The 8981-nt window shown below is 40.3% G+C and overlaps 1 protein-coding gene across 3 annotated transcripts in view; it reads right to left on the minus strand.

Moving 5' to 3' along the window:
- LOC110499204 (BAH and coiled-coil domain-containing protein 1) overlaps positions 1-8285 on the minus strand; it is a 79526-nt gene extending 71241 nt beyond the window's left edge. Inside the window, exon 1 of one of the 3 annotated variants that reach the window (XM_036956036.1) lies at positions 7521-8285. The gene's annotated coding sequence lies outside the window, so the exon portion shown is untranslated. Of the gene's footprint in view, positions 1-6866; positions 7439-7520 lie in introns of those variants that run through there. The other 2 variants (XM_036956035.1, XM_036956034.1) reach the window with 2 other exon arrangements.
- Between the last annotated feature and the right edge of the window lie 696 nt (positions 8286-8981).

The raw sequence follows: 8981 nt of genomic DNA on the forward strand, positions 1-8981 counted from the left end.
ACCACATCATGTCAAAGTGGAGTTATGTTTTTCGAAATTTGCACAAATTTGCACAAATTAATAATAAATTAACAAATAAAATGTTTAACATGATTTTTCAATAACTACATAATCTCTGTACCCCACTGTAAGGTCCCTCAGTCTAGAAGTGAGTTTCAAACACAGAGACCAGGGAGGTTTCCAATGCCTCCAAAGAAGGGCACCTATTGGCAGATGGGTAAAAAATCAATTTAAAAAAAAAGCAGACGTTGAATATCCCTCTGAGCATGGTGAAGTTATTAATATCACCTTGGATGGTGTATCAATACACCCAGTCACTACACATATACAGGCGTCTTTCCTAACTCAGTTGCCTGAGAAGAAGGAAACCACTCAGGGATTTCACCATGAGGCCAATTATGACTTTTAAACAGTTACAGAGTTTAATGGTTGTGATAGGAGAAAACTGAGGATGGATCAACAACATTGTAGTTACTCCACAATACTAACCTAATTGACAGAGTGAAAAGACAGAAGCCCGTACAGAATACAAATATTACAAAACATGTTTGCAAGGAAATAAAGTAATACCGCAAAAAGTGTGGCAAAGCAATTAACATTTTGTCCTGAATATAAAGTATTTGGGAAAAATCCAATACAACACATTACTGAGTACCACTCTCTATATTTTCAAGCTGTATGGCTGTATCATGTTATGGGTTTTCTTGTAATCGTTAAGGACTGGGGACTTTTTCAGAATGAAAAATAAATGGAATGGAACTATGCACAGACAATATCCTAGAAGAGATGAATTCACCTTTCAGCATGACAATAACCTAAAACACAAGGCCAATTCTAAACTGGAGTCGCTTACCAAGAAGACAGTGAATGTTCCTGAGTGGCAGAGTTGCAGTTTTGACTTAAAATCTACTTGATAATCAATAGCAATATCTAAAAATGGTTGTCTACCAATAATCAACAATCAATTTGACAGAGCTTGAATCATTTTGAAAAGAATAGGCCTAATAGGCAAATATTGCACAATCTGGGTGTGGAAAGCTCTTAGAGACTTTTCCGGAAAGACACAGCTGTAATTGTTGCCAAAGGTGATTCTTACTTATTGACTCAGGGGGTTGAATACTTATCTAATCAAGATGTTAGTGTTTTAGTTTTCATACATTTTTTACAAATGTTAGAATTTCTAATTGACTGCAAAACCATAATTTAGGCAAAAAAAATCGCAGACTACAAAAATGATCACTCTGCATCTCTGGGGTAGATCTAATGAGCAGTCAAACATCAGAGGAAACATTAGATATGCACTCTTTATATCGGCATTATTCAATCAATCTCCTTTTGGTAGAACTACAACAAACACCAAAATCCCAACATCTGACCAGCGGCATCAAATATGATCCAACATCATCTCTCGTGGACAATGGCAATGACGTGAACTAATAAATATAATTAAAATCAAATAATGAAAAACGAGGAGCCTAGACTTGTACGTATTAATTCAATAATCTAATCGCATCGCAATCTACATATGCACCCCGCATTCCATGGGTCCTGACCCCATTGGCCTGTGGGTTGGAGCCACCACTTGTCCACACACACAAAATCTGATCATCGATATTGTGAGCACCGACTTGCTCCATTCCTCACAATTGAGGATTCACTGTCCAGCCCCAAATGTGCCAAATATACATTTCAGTATTGTAATTTATGCATTAGTGTCCATTAGGCTGATACACGCAGACCTATAGCCTAAGTGTGAAATACTACATTAGTAAAATCACTCTAATGTAAGACAGGCAGTTTTCTATTCAACCTACATTTCACATGCTTTCATCGAGTTAGTTGGTGCATGCATAGTCAGTGATAAACAGAATCGCCTTCCTCTAGATAAAAAATATATAATTTTCATTAATTCCGTTGTGATTTTTTTATATAGAAGAAATCACCTTCCAACCTCTCTCTCCCATTCCATTCTCCAGCACCGTTGTCTTTAAAACTAATGACATCGGGACAATAAAGAAGTATGTTCCTCGCCTGCACAAAAGGGGTCCCGCACTTAAAACAGAAATCTGCATTTAATTTATTTAGTGACAAGAAAAAGCCCTTTACTGCCTGATTTTTATTGGTTCTTTTTCACTTAAAAGGTGGGGGGTTGGGTGGGTGCTCGTCTGCTCGGTGTGTGTAGAAAGCATAACACACACACTTTTCTCTTCTCTCTCGTCTGTGTGCCAGCGCGAGCTACACTATAAGGAGGGGACGCACGGATAATTAATGCGGATTGACTGATTACTCTTGAAACAGACCGGTCCTGCGCGAGGGATTGTCATCGAGCAATAAAGCGTTCTTGACTGACACTTTCCCCCCTTCCCTTCCCGTCCCCTCTGACACCCAAACTACTAGAGCGGGGCGTTTTTTGCCAGCAAAGGCCCACTTCCAAAAAGCCAGGCTGGAGTTTTCATTTCCGCTGGAGAGACGAGCGTCTTTCTGTTTGACCTGTGTTTTCACCGTGACCATTCTAGAACCAAAGGACGTCCGCACAGCACAGTTCACTCGCCTCCGCGCTCGAGGCAATGTCTGTAGGCAAAGGGAGCCTGCTGCTTCTAGCGTGTGCGCAAGTGTGTGCGTAAAACGATTGGGTATTCTAAATAAATAAGGGGTGTCACGTATAGATGCAATGGTCCTAAGGTAAAGCTGAATTAACTTAGGAAGGGTATAGCTACATATTCCCAGTGCAATTCGCAGTCAACGGGAAACACTGACAGACAGGGCGAGGTAAATGAGGGCCAACTGAAGATCTCTACGGGAGGGCCTCTACAGCAGGCAACAATTCTATTCTTACGAAAATATTTCTGATGTCCACTAATGATGACGAATTCCAAACAGGGCTTTTCACCAGGGAAACGCCTTAATAAGTCGAAGGTATAGGCTGATCCCTCCGAGACATTGATGAAATTACTGACCGACTGAAATATGACAAAATAAAATAGGTTTATTGAAATATCTCTGCTGTTATTACTAAAATAATATTTACTGAAAACACGTTCTTAAATGTAGGTGTAGTCTATGTCTGGGGCTCTAGGAGTAACATATAAACGGTAAGCCCTATATTTTGATGGCTGATTGGTCAACAAGGGTGTGTGGAGACTGCAACTCAGCAACTCTTCAGTTTGTGGGTTTTTAGGCCTATACATCTATATCAATAAATTCAACTTTGGTATAGCCACATGCACCCAGACAGAATGTGCAGGTCCTAAGACCCTGGTGAGGACACCGTCCCCAAAACACGACATGATGGACTAGAACTTCAGCCTAAAAGCAACGTGACCTTTTAAGCTCAGTGTGTGCATGAGAAGCTGCTATTTCTGGTCATCGTGATAGATAGCTACTTCACAACAGGACATCGCCGATATGTTATAAAACGCTACAAGCTACAGCAGGTATGGCTGTAAACCAAATATCTCCAATGTTAGCAGCATTGAGCACATATTTGTATAAACATAGTTTTAAAAAAAAGACTTCATTTTAGGTCTATAATTTCAGAATGGCTGAATGCTTCTCTCACATCAACATATTTTGGTGACCACGCAAAATAGCTAAAGTCTACAAAATAGCCAAAGTCTACATTTATAACAGTGAGTGAATTATATTACAAATCGACAAAGTGAAATTAACCACAAAGGAGTATAAATAAATTGGTAATGTCAAGGACAACAGCCTAATTTTCCTCACAAACCTGCAGAATGCCAGCATGTTTCAGCTTTTGAACAGCTTGCCAAACAACAAGAAGGTTACAATGGGCTTGGGCAATACACAGGGACAGAATGCCATCCATTACTGAGGTCGCCATCATGTAGGCTAACATGTTCTCATTATCAGCATTTCAACATACATAAGGCAGCCTTCTAAAGCCTCAATATAGAGCCTATTACCTGGACGTTCCACCAAGTCCCCCAAAAGAGTTGCCAGCTTAGGCCTGACTCTACCGTAAGCCTTTGGACCGCAACACAGATAGTGGAAACGCAGTTTAGGCCTGAACAAAACTGTAGCACCGTCAGTAGATATGGACACAGAATGGGATTAAATATACAGGAGACATGCGTGTGGCTGACTAGTGACGAGAGTTCCAACCTGGAATAAAGACCTATACGTCCAAGTTAACGTGCATTCATCTGTACACCTCGGAGACTCGCAGCAAAGCTACCATTTTCGCTAATTAGGGTTCGAGCAGTTTTACTGGCATCATTCGACCAGGGGAAGCAAATTCCCTTCTCAACAGAGAACAAGCCGGGGAATGGCAATGGGGTCTATGAAAACTTGCTTCATATAAAATATGACCGAGTGAAAAGTATGACACCCCTGGCTTCACACCTACACACTCTCAACACACACAACATGATTGGACACGATTTGCTTAGGCCTGCGTTCAGAGATGTGAGATATGAACTGCCCTGATTTTCGGTTGCAGGAGAAGGAAGATGCGGCTAAAGAAGAGGCTCGTTCTTGTGTGGACAGGTGACTAAAGTGTAGGCCTGTGTTGAACGTGAAGTCAATAGTCAAGGCCTTATAACGTGGAGGTTTTTCGCTGTCTCTAGGTTCTCGATTGCAATTCAGGAATACACTGACTATTTCCCACCTAAACGTTCTATGTGCAATTGAAATAGTGCAAAAGAATACAAGAAGTGCATGACTGGATAGGAAGTACGAGTTATTAGATTGTAAATTAGTATTACTAAGCATACGTCTACAGGTTACATAGACCAGAGCATCAACATTGGTTAGGCCTATCAGATAAACATCGTTGAGCAGGAAGCCGCCAAGCTGCCAAGACCATCATTTGTAATTTTAAAACCGGGTCTGAGTCCCTGGTCCCGGGTTATCGATAGAAGCAAACCTGCACCTCATTAGTGGAAGTATATGCCCAGCTCCTATAAATGGCACATGCCTCCTTCATTACGACCTGTTTTATAGAAGAGGCTAAACGTTAAACTACGCAAAATAAAAAACTACTATAGCAACCTGAACATGCTAAAAGCTTTGGGTTGGCGCAAACTTTTATTTAATCGATTTAAGGTGAAGGTATAAACCAGTGGAGCCTACTGGATCATGTGTGGTTCATTATAAAATTACATAATTTAGATAATGAAACATGTTAATCGTTGAAGCTTGCTGTTGGTTTATTTCAAAATACAATCATTATTAAATGTCATAATTAATTAATTGGTAATAATTGGCGTAATTTATGTGGGCCCTAATCGAAGAAGTTATTGTTTATGGATAATTTTATATTGAAATCATACTTTAAAATTTAAAATACGTTTTAGTTGTTCTGGAAGTGAAACTACAAAACATAGGCTACTCTAAAACAATTTGGAGAAAAGTGACGTAACATAAGGCCTTATGCCACAAATGTATTGCTTTTTGTATTAGCTAATCAATAATTGTCAAATTACGTAGTCTACTCCAAATCCTCTGACAGAGAACATAAATAAAACAGTGACTGCACGAAACCTCAATGTGCTAAGACAAGAGAGTCACAAAATGGTCACAAAATGTCGACATGCTGTTGTTTACCATTTCTGGGTTAAATCTCTCCAAACTTCAGGAAATAAACAACAATAACAACTGAACATTTCTTCAACCATTGATATTTTAAATAATCATGTGACGTTTGTTCCCCCAAGTGTGTGTGTTGTTCCCTCAAGTGTGTGTGTGAGTGTGTACGTTTCGGCTCGTGCGTGTGTGGTGGGGATTCAGGAATCAACGAAGTGTTCTTTTCGCACATGAAGCACTGTTAACAATCAGATACGCATCAACTTATCGCATTACCATATAACACTATTTTAAGTAGCCTACCCAATTGCACGAAGAAAGCGACAAACTGTCTTCACATAGTTCGATGGTCAGGCATCAAAATCTCTACAGGCCTCATCCTGTCCTTCCTCGAATAGGAGTTTGGGAGTGTGTGCGTGTGTGTGACCAATACCTTAATAATAAGCAATCCATATGAAATGTTTTATGGGTTTTAAAAAAAGTCCCTTGTTTATAACCATACATTACATTAGAGCGATGTGCTACCCGCCAAAACCATGCCGAATCAGTAAAGATTGTCATTATTTTACTTTTTAAAGGTGGCCGACGTAAGAGGCTCACTCGCAGTCATATCCAAACCTAAAAGTTGTCTACAGATGAACAACACAGGCAACGTGATCGGTGTATGTAGTCCTACTTATAGTCTACTCTAAAGTCACCCTGAGTAATTTAGGTAGTCTACTACAAAGGTGGTCAGAATGTCAAATGTTTCAATGTGCAAATAGGCTACAGGAAAAATGGTGTTGTCTCGGAAAAGGGCAGTGCTACGCAGTCAAAATTAGCCATAAAGGTTGTGCTATAAGAGGTGAATAAATAGCAACTCTAGAACAATTGACACAAGGTTATTACTACGAATGTTATATTTCAGCTGCTAGAGACTGTGGGAAAATGAATGCATGCTAAAATCATTATTGCAGTGTTATAATCGCCAAAAGTGCATATTTAAATGGGATACAAAGAGCAGTCATTTATTTGATAAATGGAAAACATACAACATATTTCCGTATTGACTAAATAAATAAAGAATGCGTTGTGATTTAAATGCACGTGTGTGTCCTTGCAGCGTTTGCAATCCATCTAAACAAGACGCAACTAGAAACGCAAAGCCTATGACAAAATAAAAACATCTAAACCAGTTTATAACACGCCAGTCTATTCAAGCCGTTATGTGAGAGTTTATCAACGTTTTAAAACGTCATCCGTGCAAAATACAGCAGTTTGTATTCTGTAATTCACAGTGACAATGATAAATAAAAATGTGGAAAGTAGAAAACACCTACCTATAAAAACGACAGTCGGTCCCGCACAAAACTGTAGCCCATTTATAACACACGGTATCGCTATTGATTTACGCAGAAGGGAGAATAAAACAATATAGATAAGGTGTAAAACCTTACCCTCTTTAAAATGTAAATCTTCAAACAGTCTTAATCCCTGCAAGTGTAATCTAACTAGTCTATCTAATCAAATCAGTGATTTGTTAAAGGTTATCCGCATTAACATACATAACGTTCTAATGCCTCTCCACTTCCTTTCCTGGTACTGTTTATTCCAAAGAAATAACTTCAGTAATCATCTTTTGGGGGGGTTCCGTTCGCTCGAACTCTGCACATAGTGTTTTAGAAACACCGGATCCTGTGCCTGTGAGCGCGCGAGACGGAATCCGTCCGAACAGTCTCCCTGAGACTGTATAATCGCACATTTATGGCTGGATGACGCGTCTCTCTTCCCACAATGGAGCTCGAGCGTTGACATTAAACAGAAAATTGATGGAAAGACGAACGTAACGCAATCCCCATCTCTCCCTCTCCTTGTCCAGGACAAAGCTTTCTTGCCGTTTTTAATTAGGGGTGGGGGCACATGCACACACCGACCGATAACATGTATGCCCCCCCCCCTCCCACACATAGCCTACCGAAAACACAAACACACACCTTCCCCGTGCCATTACTGTTTTGTTTGCATTTCTGATTGTAGTCGTGGACCGGATCTATGGAGGAGTCTGAGACAGAGAGATTGAGAGCGAAGACTTCCCCATCTTGGAGAGATATAACGTTAGCTGGTTAACATCGAGTCCCATCGGAGCCTCCAGTCAGAATTTTCACATTTTCTTTCCTCTAAAAAAAGACCCTACATCTATCAAACTAGGCTACTGGCAGCAGAAAAACAAGTTTCGGCACACCCCCTCTCTCCCAGCTCGCGTCCTACCACAAGAATTTCACGGTTCTCAGACTTTCAGAAGCACACTGTTGTGCCATTTCAAAGATGACGAACGGACACAAACACACGGTCTGAGTTATAAGGAACCTCTAACTATTTAGCACACGCGTAAATGTCCATGGCGTTTACTTGCGCCCGTCGAAGACCTTTGATCAGGTTTAAACGGTCTCGACAAGCTTGTGCATAAAAGGTGCGATTTGGCGCGCTAAAGTAAAAAATACTGATTATCAACTGTTCGCCATGGAGAGAATACAACCCACATATTACCCATCTGGATTCACCACGCAAATAAATGTAAAAGCAAAGAGGACACAAACACACAGTCCTGAGCCGTTTACTAATAAGTTTACTTTTGCATAAAAAAGCAATTCAGTACTAAATAGAAAATAAAATATACAAAAAACTTTCAAAACGTGCGTCTCGAAAATAAATGAGAAACGTGTAGTCTAAAGTAGAACGTGAGACTTGATAGTCAGACTTTCTTTCCCTGTCCTTCCTCCAGCCTAAACTGCCCCCTACATAGGTCACCGCCCCAGGAATCATGACGTCACGAGGTTAACCTCTACACTACCGGTTGATGGGAAAGAGCTTGCTCTGTCTCGGGACCATGTGTGTGTGTGTGTGTGTGAGAGAGAGAGAGATAGATAAAGATAATATCTCTATATCTCTAATGTGGTGCCTGGCAATAAACTGAAGCTCATATGAAATAAATCTCAAAATATACATACAATAGGCTTAAATAATTTCAGGTAATCAATTACATCTAAACACACACACAAACACTAACACACAAAGGAAAGCCCGGAAAATCTAAAAACACACATGCACACACACACCAAGGAAGGCCCGGAAAATCGTTAAAGATTCCAGCCACCCAAGCCATAGACTGTTCTTTCTGCTTCCTTACTGCAAGCGGTACCGGTGCATCAAGTCTGACACCAACAGGCTCCTGAAAAGCTTCTATCCCCAAGCCATAAGACTGCTAAATAGCTAATACAATGGTTACACGGACTATCTGAGTTGACCCTTGTATTTAATTGACATTTTTGCACTGTCTCTACGCACAGTCACAGGACTCTACACTCACAAGCACTGACACTTCAACACATAACCTACACACACATTCATAATGACTCTACGCACACACACACACACACATACACGCACGCACGCAC

The sequence above is a fragment of the Oncorhynchus mykiss genome, chromosome 20, assembly GCF_013265735.2.
Source record: "Oncorhynchus mykiss isolate Arlee chromosome 20, USDA_OmykA_1.1, whole genome shotgun sequence".
Lineage (NCBI taxonomy): Eukaryota > Metazoa > Chordata > Actinopteri > Salmoniformes > Salmonidae > Oncorhynchus > Oncorhynchus mykiss.